The 16,221-nt window shown below is 32.5% G+C and overlaps 1 long non-coding RNA gene across 1 annotated transcript; it reads right to left on the reverse strand.

The window, feature by feature from the left end:
* Positions 3,096–13,935, reverse strand: LOC107633830. Its single transcript, XR_001618746.2, has 3 exons — positions 13,601–13,935; positions 13,378–13,520; positions 3,096–3,232 (listed from the first exon to the last, which is right to left on the reverse strand). It is a non-coding gene; the product is annotated as an uncharacterized LOC107633830 (long non-coding RNA).

Genomic DNA, 16,221 nt, shown 5'->3' on the forward strand with positions numbered 1-16,221 from the left:
TATATAAGTTTTTCAGATATTTTGGGTAATAAATAAAGTTCGGAGATAAAACATATGTATTATGAAGAATAAAACAAAGAGTAGTAAATAGAGTAATCTTAAAAGTTTTAGAGAACACTGACTTAATTAAAGAATATTATGATTATCTTTTCATAAAATACTTAGTGGATGATGAGAGAATAGTGTGAAGATAGTTTGAACTATTAAAGATAAATAAGTAAAAGACTGAAGAAAAAGAGAAGATAAATCGGCACGTGTGATTATGGGGAGGTCACGAGAGGGTGACGATAGTATGGTTATGTTGCCGAAGGATAAATGTTAACAAGCCGTGGACTTTGTATGTGAATGATTATGTAGGGACACCCATAATTATGGAATGGCTTCCAGGAGAAAGGGTCATATGCTTCAGCTGGAGAATCAGCGCCTGCAAGTACTTGCAGAGGTCATGTTCGATATACTTCAGCTGGAGAATCAGTGCCTGCAAGAAGTAGAAACTTGCAGAGGCTATATCGCTGGAATGCCTTATCCGACTTGCGAGTTGGATTGCGTCAAGTGCGGGTCAAAACCGACAAATGAGCTCATTACCTGTGATAGGACTAGGCATACATCATCCTTGTTTGTGCATTTGCATTTTACTTGATAATATGAATTATTTGTGATTCTCTTCTTGTGTTTGTGTATTCCTTAATGGTATTCTGAAATATTGTGACTGGTTATTTCTCTGTGATTCTTGTATATTTGACAATGAATTAATTGAACTGTGACAATCCTGACTTAACTGATTACCCTCGACCCTACTAAGAACCCCCAGTTCTTACCCCTTCCTTCCTTCCCCATCAGATGTGATCAAAATTTCCTCTGACGATGACAGTTGATGCTTGAGAGCTGAGAATGAGGCTTTTGGGAGTTTTTATGTTCGTCTAGCTTTTGTGTTTAGTCTCTCACTTTTGATTAGACTCATTGAGAGAGTAGGGTGTGTATAGTTGACTAGGCTAGCTTTTGGGCACCAGCTTAGGGGCTTCTTATATGGACCAGGGCCCAGAGTGTTGATTATGTATATAGTAACAAGATGTAAATAGTATGTATGATGTATATTATCTCTATCTCTGATGTTTGTGTTATTTAATCATACTTATTTAATTATTTCAGTTTTTTCAATAAATTCGATCGCGCGCTAATACAATTACAGGCTCAATAATAAATACTTAGTTAAGTGTTAAGAAAGAAAGTTAGTGACGCTTGATTTTCAATATAATCATGACATACTGAAAATTGGGTTGTTACACCATTCATGATTCCTTAAGTCCAAGACCAAATGGTATACAATTTTATATGATGAGCCCTCACCAAAATACAGAAACTTTTTATATGCTTCTTTCTCCTAAGACCAAATATGCATACTACACTTAATTAATAAGAGACCTAGCATTCTAGAAAGCTTAAGCTAAAACTCTCAAATTGAAAACCAATGGCATTCAAGTTCAATCCTAACACCATTCTTCTACAATCAAATGACCAAAATAAACAAATTTTCTTTCCAACAAAATTAAAAAAAATTACCAGTGTGTTGTCTAAAGTGACATTGAGGATGAACTTGCCATTAGGGGAGAACTTGACAAAGGAAATAGAAGGGTTCTCATCGTCAATGAGAGTCTTCATACAGTGGCCAGTGGAAGCATCCCAAATACTGCAGAGCCCATTGTAATGTGCTGGAAGGACCTTAAGGCACATACCGGACTTAACGTCCCAAACCCTAATGGTCTAATCGATGGAACCAAAAACAATGACGTTCGATTGAGGTTGAAGTTAACACAAAAGACGTAGTTGATGAGGCCATGGAGGATTTTGATGAGGGAACCAATTGGTATGTCCCAGAGGCTCAGGGTTTTGTCATCGGAGGTGGAGACCAAGAAGCGAGAGTCTAAGGAGAAAGTCAGATTGGAGATGGCCTGCTCATGGCCCTCATATTCCTCATTGTGGACAATAAGGCTCAGCCAGTAGTGATAGAGGAGCTGACTTAGTGCGTGCAAAACTAACTATTATATGTGTGGAGTTAGTTATGCTGCAACTAGCTACTGCTTCACTTAGTTTATTGCAGCTAGATATTTAAATATTAGAGTTAATTAGCTTAACTTGAGTTAGAAGTTAACTTAAGTTTGTTAGTCCTAGTTAGAAGTTAGTTACTATTTTTTATTCTGTATATAAATACCTTTGTGTAACTAAATTAGATGGGATTCATCCATAATTCCATTCTTTTATTTTTTTTATCTTTGCATGTTCTAACCGTTCTCTCTTTCAACTCTACTCTATCATCGTCATCAACTTTGCACTTAGAGCATGAGTTTTCTCATGCATCAGCAATAGTGTCAGCTCTTGGACTCAGAGCCTGAGTTGGTGAAGGTGTAAGTGTGGAGGGTCTTCTCTATTGACGTGGACACCAGAAGATGGCCGTTCAAGAAGAGCTTGACAGCGAAAATGACGCGCTTCTGTTTGGTTAGGGTTTGTGAGAGAGTGTATGCTTGAACGATTCTGTTGGCTTCGTCGTCATTTTTTTTTAAATAATCCTTAACTTGGTCCTGATCTGCTCAACTTAGTCTTGGAAGTTTCATTTGTCTCCATTTAATTTTCAAATTTTACAAATATGACTCATGTTAGTCTTTGGGATAATTTTCAGTGCACAAATGTTAACGGAATGCTGACATAGGCTATTTGTGGGTGTAAAACAATATCCTAAATGGTATTTATTGAAACCTTTTCTCTTACATCAAGTGATATAGTGTCTTGTGGGCTATTTGTAAGAAGGGTATTCACGGATCGAATTAGTTTGGATTTAATTGGTTCAAGTTGGTTTGGTTTTGTGTTTTTTCAAAAATGTTATTCGTACACCAAAATCAACCACTAAAATCAGCTACCAATGTATTTTTGGATAAATACATATGTGGTTTAATTTATTTTTAAAATGTGTTTGTATTCTAACATGTATTTTATACTGGTGATACTCAATTAAATTAAAATTAAAAAAATGAGAATTTTTTTTGAATTTTTGTAAATATTATAAATATGTAATATCAATTAACAAGTCAATAATAATAATCTAACAATAACAAAATATCCATAATAATCCACAATTATAGCCAAATACATAAGAAATTGCCATAATACATAAGTTACTGGAGAGGATTTGCTTCTAATGATAATGTCACTAGTAAGATTAGTTTTTTTTATTGTACAGCTGCAAAAAAATAACAGAACATCAGCCACAAAATTTTTTTCTTTATAACAACAGACCAACTTTTTATGACACAGATTTTTTATAACAAAACAATCTCAAATTCTCAAAACAAACCAATTTTTTTGTATAACAATTTAACAACAGAGACCATAATTGAACAAAAAATATTAAGAGAACTTAACAGATACCATAATTAAACAAAAATAAAGATCATAATTAAATAAAATAGAGACCAATTTTTTATAACAACAGAAAAACTCACAGGCTCAGGCAAGCAATAGAGGGAAAGACAAAAAAAACCGAAAGCTTGTTGGAGACGAAGACCACGCAGCATAGAAGATGACCACCACACACCGAAGAAGACAGCCACCACAGATCGGAGGAAATAACAACCACGAGGCACTGTTGACAACTGGACGATGCAAGCAAGGACGACATACGTGAGTCTAGCCTGGCCGGAGACGATGACGTTGCTGCTGGTGACAGAGGACGGTTGCTGCCTTGAGTGAGTGATCTAGTGCCTAGCTCCTTAGGAGAGAGTGATTCTCTCTTGTGGACCATTGGACCATAAGACTTTCGGCGTTGAGAACCTTTGTATCCGAGAGTAGACCTGTCATTCAAGAGCGAATTACTTTACTATCAGCCCAAGGATCAGGACAACCTCTTGGATATCTCACTTCGTGGCTGCTCTTTACGCTGTCCCACCATTTGGTGGTGTGCGGATAAGATATATCCGGGAAAGCGCTTTTATAAGTATGCTATCCTTGGCAACGATATTTGTATCGCCGACTCAAAGGTCGCAGAAGTCTACCTATCTACACTTAAGGATTTAGGTGTGACTATATCACTTCCTAAGTCTTTAGTGTCAGATGTGGGTGGCGCTTAGTTTGCTAAGAAGTTTAGGTCTATGACCGTGGTGGGGAGGGAAAGAATACGCCGATGAGGAGGGACCGCTACTGTGAGGGAGGGGGAGTAAGAGATCACCGATTTGCCGCTTGAGTGAGTAAGTGACAGTGTGAGCTCAGTTTCAGAACCAATTTAATTGGTTTGGATCGGGTTTAGATGGGTAATCGGGTTATCCAAACCTGTGAATACCGCTAGCTATTTGAGCATCAAAACCAAAGCGATGTTGTTTTACAAGTTCAATCGTGGCGTCTGGTTGTCCATGTCAGCGCTCCATTAACATTTACGTGTCGGGATTGTCCTGAGACTAATGTGAGTCACATTTACAAAGTTTGGAGACTAAATAGAGGCAAATGAAACTTTAGAGACTAAATTGAGACTCACATACAAATTCAGGGATTAACTGAGAATTAACTCCATTTTTTTGCTGTAATTGAGTGCTTTAGCTACTGTTCGTCAAATAAAAACTTTGGCTTTTGTTTTCTTTTCTTTGAGCGTGAACTACTAAAATTGTCTTATTTTTTAAGACAGAAAAAAATTTATTTTGTTTACGATAAAAATATCTAATGTTAAATATATGTTTTTTTATTATTATATTTGTCGCATATTATAGTATTTTAAAAATATTTTTGCCATTATGAAAAGTGAGGTTATTTTTGTTTGTATTTTTAAAAACTGGGTACAGTTTTAATAATTTACCCTTCTTTTGATTATGTGCAGTATAGCGAGTGATGAATACACTTCAATGCTTTTTTTTATCAACAAAGATGTACTACATTCTTTATTGATTAAAAAATTGCAGTTTTATATTTATTAAATTTTATTCCATGGCTATTTAGATTTTAGAATTTATTGTTTAAACTTCAGAATTTTAGGATTTAGTTTAGGGTTTATAATTTAAGATTTAAAATTTAAATTTTAGAGTTCAAAAAATATCATTGTCTTTATTTTTTTTCAAAACGCGTTAACATTTGCGAGCATAGAGTTTTGGTCTTTGGCTGGGAGTTATTATTTCTGTGGTAATTATTGTATATGCATTCTTGTGTTTTTGTTCAACTATCGAGAAAAAAAAGAAAAAAAAATCTTAGTGTTTTGATCTATGAAAATATCAAAAGTGAGAGATCCTAATTGCAAACAACATAGAAAAGCAAAATACAAATTTATTACATATTTAATTAAGTAATAAATTGATTTGGTGCACAATTAAGGAAGGAGAAACAATCATTTGCACCCATGAATTCTTTTACGAACGTTAACAAAAGTATCCATTATACAAGAAAACTAACGTTATACCCATGAAAGATGGGTTTCATATGACAAAAGTATCAAAAAAAAAAAAAAGAAATTTTAGTGTTTTGATCGTTGAAAATATCAAAAGTGAGAGATCCTAGTTGCAATTTGCAAACAACATAGAAAAGCAAAATACAAATTTACTACATATTTGATTAAGTAATAAATTGATTTGGTGCACAATTAAGGAAGGAGAAACAATCATTTGCACTCAGGAATTTTGCAAACGTTGACAAAAGTATCCATTATATAAGAAAACTAACGTTATACCCATGAAGGATGGGTTCCGTACGACAAAAGTATCAAAACCCACTTTTTGTTGATTTTTCAATAAAATTTCTAAACTACCACACCCTTTATCTTCAACCTTGTGAAGGTACCAGAGGCTCTTCAGAAAAGAGAACGGGAAGGCGAGTTGAGAGAAATCAGAGAAAGAAGAAGAATTTAGAGAACTCTCATGATGTATTGTTGAAAAAATAAGGAGTACATTATGAGTATGCACCTTGTTATTACATTGATACATGCCTTATATAGTGGTACTAATTAGTCACAAGTTTAGCACTACTATCCTCATTTAACTACTTTCTCTAACTGACTAACAACCCTATTACACTTAGCACAAACTACACTTTATCTCTAATATCCCCTTCAAACTGAGGAAGGTTGTCAAACCAACCTTAGTTTGGTTCTAAATCTCACAAATACATCATGAGACAACGGTTTTGTAAGAGTATCCGCAATTTGATCAAAGGAAGGAATATGCATAGCATGTGCCTGCTGCTGAATCACCCTGTCTCGAACAAAGTGCAAGTCAACTTCGAAGTGTTTTGATCTACTGTGGTGGATTGAATTTTGACTCATCAACAGGGTGCTTTGATTATCACAGAACAAAGTAGGTGTTGTACCTAGAGGAAGATGCATTTCAAATAGCAACTTCTACAACCACATGGTATCCATCATGGCATCAACCAATGCCCTAAATTCTGCTTCAATGCTAGACCTGGACACTAAAACCTGCTTTCTACTTGATCAGCAAATAAGATTCGAGCCTAGAAATACACAGTATCCTGTGTGAGATTTTCTGTCCACCGGATCTGTTGCCCAATTAGAATCACAAAATGCCAAAATTCTAAAATTCTCACTCTTATGAAACTCTAAACCCATGTTTGTTGTCCCTGCTGGATATTGCAAAATATTCTTCACAACCTTCCAATGTTGCTCTAAGGAAGTGTGCAAAAATTGAGAGACCTTGTTCACCGTAAACGCATTGTCCGATCTTGTGATGGTGGCGTGTTGTAATCCACCTACCACAGAGCGATACAGCGATGGCTTATCGAAGACTTACTAGATGTATCAAGTTTGAGAATGTTCATCATATAGGAGTGGGCATAGGCTGAGCATCAACCATGTCAGCCCTCATGAGTAAATCTCGTACATACTTAGACTGCTTAAGCACTAGGGAGCCTATGGCTGACCTCTTAGCCTCAATGTCAAGGAAAAAACTCATTTCTCCCAAATCCTTGAGTGTAAAGACCTTGGTCAAATCAACAATCAGCTTGTTCACTTCACTTACAGTAGTACCTATAACTAGAATGTCATCGACATATGCTAAAAGATAGATTATGGAGAATGAGGAATGTTTGGCAAATAGACATGAATCAGAGGTGGTGCTTGTGAAACCAAAGCCCTCAAGAGTGCTCCTCAACTTCAAAAACCAAGCATGGGGAGCTTGCTTGAGATCGTATGATGTCTTCTCAAGTTAAGATCGCTGTCAAAACTGTACCCTTCAGGTTACACCATTGTTGCCTTTCAGTGTGGCAAAGACAAGGCTTGAGCAACTGAGGATGGCTTGAATTTTGTGAGATTTGGTAATGCAGATGTAGGAGATACGGGTGAGAGGGTGGCATTGTAATTTGTGAGGTTCTGATTGGGTGATGGGAGATTGGCTCTCTTGACAAGTTGTGATTGTGGCAGGATTTGGTGAATTGGTTCGTGGTGTTGGTGCTACTGAGATTGGCAAGGCTTCAGGAGGGCATTCTGGTTGCTTGTTGGGTAATGCAGGGACTTTGTTAAGGGTAATGGGCATTATTGTAGGTTGAGATATATAGGGTATTGATGCCTTTGGGGTTAGCTTTTGACTAAAGAACAATGACTAATATGGAAATTCAGACTCATCAAAAACTACATGTCTTGACACACAGAGTTTTTCAGAGGGACATAGGCATTTATATCCTTTGTGATGTGGTGAGTATCCCAAAAAAAGATACTTGTGGGTCTTGAAATTGAACTTATGTTGCTGATAGGGTCGAAGTTGAAGGAAGAGAATCCAAAGACCTTAAGGAACCTATAATCTGGAGTTCTATTGTTCAAAAGCTCATATGGTGACTTATACTGTGTAGTGACAGATGGCAATAAGTTAATGAGATAAGTGGCAGTGAGACAAGCCTCATCCCAGAACTTAAAAGGCATGGAGGCTTGTGAGAAAAGTGTTAAGGCAGTTTTTGTCACATGTCGATGTTTTCTTACGCCTTTTCCATTCTGCTGATTTATATACGGACAATTTAGTCTATGTGCAATCCCATGTTCAATCAAAAATTGTGTGAAGGAGTGTGAGGTGTACTCCTTGCCATTGTCTGTTTGAAGTGTTTTAATCCGATGACCAGTCTTATTATCTATTAACAGTTTATATTGAATAAATGCGTGAAGAGCTTGACTCTTGTTTTGGAGGAGGTATAGACAAGTATATCTAGTTTTAACATCAATAAAAATTATATAGTACCTAAAGCCTGAGCTATTGACAATAGGTGTTAGACTCCATGTGTCTGAGAAGACTAGTTCTAAAGGTTGATCATAAACTGTTTGAAAATTTGAGAAGGGTAAATTGTACAGTTTATCCTGACAGTAAGCATTACACAGTAAGTCATTTGATAAAAATTTGGTTTTATTTATGCATCCAACATTACAATTTTGTAAGACTCTTTCAACAATTCTTGTAGAGGGGTGGCCTAACCTTTTGTGCCACATATTGAAATCATACACTGACTTATCATTACAGGTAGTGTTTACATTATTGGTACTGCCTATTATTACAAGACTAGGACCTGAATTCAAAGGACTGAGATTGCAGACTCTATGCAATGTGGATGTGTGAGATGTTGCATCTGATTGTGCTGTTTTTGCAAGCACTCTAATATTCTCAAAGTGGTATAATTCTCCTCTAAGAGACCCTTTTAACAGAGTTCTCTTGGTCTCCTGACATTTCACAAAACAATTAAATAGATGAAGCTCAAAGAAGACATGATTGTCAAGAGCTTAGCCATACTAATGAGGTTTTTGGTGATGGAAAGCACATGTAGTAGATTTAATAGTTTAAAGTAGTGGTAATTAGACTTAGCAAATAGTATGGGTTTGCCAATGCTATTTATGTTTATAACTTGGCCATTACTTGTTAACACCTGATCTGTTCCTTCATACTCTGAGCCTGCAATCATATTATTTGCATCAAATGTCAGATGATATGATGCACCAGTGTCCAGGTACTAGGCTTGATTTGTGAGAGATGTTCCTGGCTGTGCTACTGCAAGCATAGCTCTAGCTTGTTGATCAGTCTGTGGTATGTGAAAGGAGGATGAAGGTGGAGGTGGTGCATTTGTCACAGCCTCATGAGGATTCTGGAAGTCTTGATTAAATCTATGGTAGCATTTCCATAGTCTATGTCTAAACTTCCCACAAAGATGACATTGCGGCCTAGAATTGCCACAGAAACTAGATCTTCCACCTCTAAAACCTCCTCTTCCTCTAAATTTCCCTCTAAATTTCTTACCTCTTCCTTGAAATTGATGCTGCTGCTGGAAGCTTGATTGATACTCTTGATAGTTATATTGTTGATTTTGTGGCTTTTGATCGATACCCTGAGCTAAATTGACTTGTATTGTTCCTATTACAGTTCGTTTAAACCTTTCAACTAATTTTTCTTGAATTACTAGCAGTGATTCTACCTCACTTTCTATTATTTCATCAGATTTGGTATTAATCATAGTAATAAATGCACTATACTATTCATTTAAACCTTGAGACACTGCTTCAACAAATTCTTCACTCAAAAGAGGTACACCTAGGGCAGATAGGACATTTGTTACCTTCTCAAGCTTGGTCATGTAATCAGCCACCGATCCTTGCAGTTTTATAGTCTTGAGTTACGTTTTGAGCTGTTTCAATTTAGATTTCAACCGGTTTGCAAAATAATCTTCCAATTTGTACCACATCTCACATGCAAATTCACAATTTGCTACTTGACTTGTGAAGCTTGGATCGATCAACGCAAATAACCACAACACTAGGAATTGATCATCCTATACCCAATCGATGAACTCCTGAGCTCAATTTCTTCTTCGTGATCTTCATCGGTCTTGTATCGCTTCAGAATCTTCTTTGGATTGAGATGCTCCTTTAATCTGTTTGATTTGATGAATGCTAGTGCTTGACACTTCCAAGGAACGAAGTTATCATCATCGAGCTTGAAAGAGACGGTGTTTATTGTCGCTCGTGCAATAGAGTTTGCGAAAGCTTGGGATTTGCATGGAGTTGCCTTGGATTAAAACCTGAGAGCTCTGATACCATGGGAAGGTACCAGATGCTCTTCAGAAAAGAGAACAGAAAGGTGAGTTAAGAGAAAATAGAGAAAGAAGAAGAATTTAGAGAACTCTCATGATGTATTGTTGAGACAATGAGGAGTATATTATGAGTGCACACCTTATTTAGAGGTTCAGATTGTGTTATTTAAAGGTTCAGATGAGTCATCACAAGTTCAACGAGTCGTTGCTGTCACTGTCCAAAACTGGTGCAAGCTCCACCTTGGGATTTGGGGAAGAAGAGATGGTGTGGAGTTGAGGTTGAAGATAAAGGGTGGGAATAATTTGGGAATTTTATTAAAAAGTCAACAAAAAATTAGGGTTTGGATACTTTTGATGTACGGAACCCATCTTTCATGGGTATAAAGTTAAAAAATAGTTGTTTTTTCGTTAAGGAATATGTACTTTTAAGGGTGTGTTTGTGAAACACGTTGGAGAGGATAAAAGTGCGTTTCAGTGCTTTGAACGCTGTTCTTTGATGTTTGGCAACTTTTCTTCTCTCAATGCCAACGTGATTCTGCATCCCAAAAACTCGTTCACTAGAAGCAAGAAATTATAGCTTCTGCGTTTACTCAACGCACGCTTAGGTTGTTTAGGTTGTTGCTAGTTATTATTGGTTTTTCCATAATTTTTTTTATATAAATACTGAGAATATTAAAACAATTATTTTAATTTTTGTGCACTGTTTACTATTTTAATTTTTTATAATATATATTATTGTTCCTATTAAAAATGATAAATTAAATAAAAAATTAATTATAAAGAATAATAAAAATATAACTTGTAAAAAATTAGAACCTAAAATAATAATAAAAATAAGATTATTAAGAGTATTTAAAAAGAGTACTAAAATATATTATTTTATATATTATTTTTAATTTAATAAATAAATATTAATTTTTATTATAAAAAAATACTTAAAAAGTTGTCAATTTTTATATGTTATTTTTAATTTTATAAATAAATATTAATTTTTATTATAAAAAAATACTTAAAAAGTTGTCAATTTTTATATGTTATTTTTAATTTTATAAATAAATATTAATTTTTATTATAAAAAAATACTTAAAAAGTTGTCAATTTTTATATGTTATTTTTAATTTTATAAATAAATATTAATTTTTATTATAAAAAAATACTTAAAAAGTTGTCAATTTTTATATGTTATTTTTAATTTTATAAATAAATATTAATTTTTATTATAAAAAAATACTTAAAAAGTTGTCAATTTTTATATGTTATTTTTAATTTTATAAATAAATATTAATTTTTATTATAAAAAAATACTTAAAAAGTTGTCAATTTTTATATGTTATTTTTAATTTTATAAATAAATATTAATTTTTATTATAAAAAAATACTTAAAAAGTTGTCAATTTTTATATGTTATTTTTAATTTTATAAATAAATATTAATTTTTATTATAAAAAAATACTTAAAAAGTTGTCAATTTTTATATGTTATTTTTAATTTTATAAATAAATATTAATTTTTATTATAAAAAAATACTTAAAAAGTTGTCAATTTTTATATGTTATTTTTAATTTTATAAATAAATATTAATTTTTATTATAAAAAAATACTTAAAAAGTTGTCAATTTTTATATGTTATTTTTAATTTTATAAATAAATATTAATTTTTATTATAAAAAAATACTTAAAAAGTTGTCAATTTTTATATGTTATTTTTAATTTTATAAATAAATATTAATTTTTATTATAAAAAAATACTTAAAAAGTTGTCAATTTTTATATGTTATTTTTAATTTTATAAATAAATATTAATTTTTATTATAAAAAAATACTTAAAAAGTTGTCAATTTTTATATGTTATTTTTAATTTTATAAATAAATATTAATTTTTATTATAAAAAAATACTTAAAAAGTTGTCAATTTTTATATGTTATTTTTAATTTTATAAATAAATATTAATTTTTATTATAAGAATAAAAAATTATAATATATTAAAATAGAGTACTATAAAAAATAATAAAAAATATATAAAAAATTAAATATATTTAAAAAAATAATATTATAATTTAATATTATATTTTTTTAGTAATTAATTAATTATTTATCTAGAAGTGATTTTAACTAATATTATCCAAACAATATTTATTTTATCAAAATCAATTTTAGTAAAAATTGCCAAACACAAATCATATTGGCACAAACTCACTTTTAACCAAAATCAATTCTACAAAATCACTTCCATTCAAACTCCAGTTTGCCCAACGTGAATCCAAACATACACTAAATCACTTTGTATTTTAGTTCTACCAAGACCTTTTGCTAATGACAAATGTGCACTTTTCAATTATAGGATGTGAGATAAACTCCATCATGTATAAATTTAATCAAGAATCAGTATGTTAAAAATGACATAAGAATATTTAAGAAGCAATTTATATTTGTGATTTTATTTACAAACTTAATTCATATAGGATAGATATTATTTTTAACTAGATCAAGAAGAAAGTAATGAAGAAACTACAGTATTGAAAGCGTTTTTTACTGTTAGCCAATGGACGGATGTTTTATTGAAGGTTGTTGCTTCAATTATTCTAATGTACATGCTAAACTGTTTTCAGTTACCGATTCTTTAATTGATGAACTATACAAGATTATGATGCAATTTTGGTGGGGACAGCACTATAATGAGAAAAGGATGTAGTAGATTAGTTGGGATGTCATGAGTAGACCTAAAGCACTGGGAAGACTTGGATTCAAAGACCTCAAGGCATTCAATCTGACTATGTTGACGAAATAATAATGGAGGCTGAGCACTAAGGAACACTCCTTACTTTTCAAGGTTTACAGAAGCAGGTACTTCAATATTCAACTTTTATGAAGGTGAAGATTAGTTCCAACCCATCGTAAGGTGCTTGAAAAGGATATTAAATGGTAAATACGAAGAGGTGAAACTATCAAAATCATGGAAGATCCCTGGTTTGATGATAACCCTCCATTTAACATACACCCAATCAACAAATCCTACTCTCATCTAGGTTAAACAACTATTTAAGGAAGATTGAAGGTGAAATCAGAACCTAATCCAAAGCAATTATCCTATAGAGGTGGCGAGAATAATCTGCCAAACCACTATAACACAAACAGAGAATAAATTAATTTGGAGCAAGGAAAAAAATAGGTTATATTCAATATCTTCAGGATATGATGTTGCATTCTACTTCTATCATGTTCATGAACAACAGTTAAATAACGACTTAGAGACAGAAAATTCTGGAAAATAATTTGTGAACTCAAATACACTCCAAAAATTAGAGTATTTCTATGGAAGTTAAGTCACAATGGCTTACCTCTCATGGAGAGACTCCACTCCAGATTAGCCCATATTCTGTCGATTTGCCAATGATGTCACCAACACCCTAAATCGGCTTTCCGCTGTTTCTTCACATGTCATTAGCAGCAATCTAGACAAAACTCAAATAGCACCTTGTTCCTGCAAATCAACATTACCAACCGCCATGGAACAAGCTTCAATTTTATTAAATTAAAATAACAAAGCAAGAATCTTCTTACCTAGTTCGCATACACACTTTGGGAGATTTGGCTTGCAAGAAATCTTCAACTCTTTAAAGGCAAATGCTTAACACCTAAGAAAACTGGCTCTGATAGAAAAATTAGCTCTAGAGTTCATAAACCATCCGCTTCCTTCTTTGTGAATATTCTTCTTCTTTTCTTCTTGAATATGCTACTTCTTTTCTTTTTAGCTTTTGTTTGTTTCGATTATTGTTCACTCGTGATTAGGAGACTCCCATTTCCTATGTCTTGTTGTCCAAGTGTGGACCAATATTTATTTCTTATGGAATAAAATAATATCTAGCTTTAGTTAAAAAAAGGATAGATGTTATTTTTTTTTTCTCATTTTTTTTTATTTCATACTAAATATTTGAGGATGATAGGTATACGGATGAAGTGACATAAGAAATTTAATTGGATTTAGTTGGTGTTCCAAGTAAAAAAATGATCCGAAATGAAGTAAAATAGGTTGAAGTAGCCCATAATGTGTATGATGATGAATCTGTTTTTGCTCTCTTATATCTACTTGGCTTTGAAGAAACTATCAAAAATGAAACTCTACATAATGAATCTGTTAGGTGTAATAAAATCCAAAAGAGTAAGGTTGCAGTAAGTCCTAATGTCACAATAGCAGAAAAAAAAGTACAAATAACCAAAACCTAAAAGAAAATTAAGAGTAAAAATTGGTGCTATAGAGCGTCTGAAGGATAAAAGAATTACTACGAATATTTCTAGAAATAAGAGAGCTATAAAGAAAAATCAACAAAAAGAGAAGCAAAATTGATCCTCACCAAGAAGAAAAGAGAGGCTATATAAGGAAGGAATCATAGTAGCGATGGAGAGGATGTAAAATTCAAAGATGGGCTCTCAAAACTTAGAGAATGGGAGCTCAGTTGAAGTTGAGCTGCAGAGTGAAGAAGCAGCATTAGTGTATCTTAGAAAGGTGTCAGTCGAAAGTGAGAAGATTGAAGAGTTATCCATCAAAACTAGTTCAAGAGGGAGAAAGAGGGTTGGCTAAAGTCAAGAAGGTGACATCAAATAAAAGCTTCATATACTTGGAAAAGTGAACAGCTATTGCATACTTGCCCAAAAAGCATAATGTGGTGCAAGTAATCTTGGTGATTTTCCTCTGTTTTGGTCGAGATGAATAACATTTATTCACGTGGACGGCAATGCTAAAGGTTTGACTGTTGTTATTGTCTTTGGTACTATTATGTGGGTGTTATAATGTTATATTTGTTAGAGATAATTGCTTATGTACTGTTGTTGATCTATGTTTTGTTATTCTCAAATGTTTTTTACTGGCTTTTAAGCCAAAAGTTTCTCCTCCCTTATTCATGGGTGGTCGAACTTTCAGTCTTAAATTATCAAAAAATAAATTGAGACATCTATCGTTAAATATAATGTTAGGTGTTTATGGATTAGATCCGATTCGCATATTCGCGGTATTTATCCGAATCCAATTCAAAAGTTTTCGAATGTTGATCCGATCCACATACTAAAAGGATCGGATTGAATAAATTTTTAAAAATATTTTTATATTTTGTAGATATATCCGATATCTGATCCGAACTTAAAAATTGTGAATATTAGATCTGATCCGATAATTTTAGTACAGATCTAATCTGACAATTTTAGTGTAGATCAAATCGAGATTTTGGTCATTTTCGATCCAATTCACATTCATCCCTAATAAACACTTCAATAGCTGACAATTGCCAATTGTGTTAGACTTGCATTCCATTTGAATTTAGTCTTACTTTTTTGTGAAAGAAAAATAATTTAGAATCCTCTCTATCATTTTAATTATTCTCTTAACTTTTAAACAAAAAAAAATTGAATTTTTGTTTTTGATGTTTTTAAAAAGTAACATGTATATTTGAATCTTGTACTCTTTTAAGTAGTAGAAAGATGCTTAGAAAGATAGATTAGGGTTTCTAATCGTTACTTTTTCTTTTAAACTTTTTCTTTTAAAAGTATATTTTTATTTATTATTTTTTGTCATATCTTTTAATCTAATATGTTAAGGATTAATTTACTATGAATTTAAATATTTAAGAATTTGTTATTGGCTAATAAATTACTACATGCAAAAAGTGAGATTCAAATCCAAAATATTTATTTAAGCAAATTAACGAATTAACCAAAAAAATTTTGAAAAATAATTAAAAAATAGTGTAGCCCAAAGCGCAACTGAAAGTCCAAAAGGAATTTTGCCAAACAAAAGAAGTTCATAAGGAAAATGAGCATATTTCGTATAAGGAGCCCAATATATGTGTAACACCCAACTTCAGGAAGTGTCAATATCTATATACCGAAAATACATGAGAAGCGCGGTTAAGTAGAAAGAGATGGTTAACCGAGTGTTGAAGGTTGATCCAGATATAAGAAACTAAGAAAGTTTTAAAATTTTGAGCGAATTGTCCCACTTACAAATAGGAAAAGTGAAACCCCCTTCTCTCTGATCAGTGCCCAATCACTCTTATTTTTACTTAGAGCTAATTTCACTTTTGTAATTGGATACAATTTAATTATACACATTTTATTTCAGAAACAAATTATAAAGTAGGGTTTAGCTAATCTGGATTTTTAAGACACATGATAAAATTATTAATTAATTT

Source organism: Arachis ipaensis, chromosome B01 (assembly GCF_000816755.2).
Source record: "Arachis ipaensis cultivar K30076 chromosome B01, Araip1.1, whole genome shotgun sequence".
Lineage (NCBI taxonomy): Eukaryota > Viridiplantae > Streptophyta > Magnoliopsida > Fabales > Fabaceae > Arachis > Arachis ipaensis.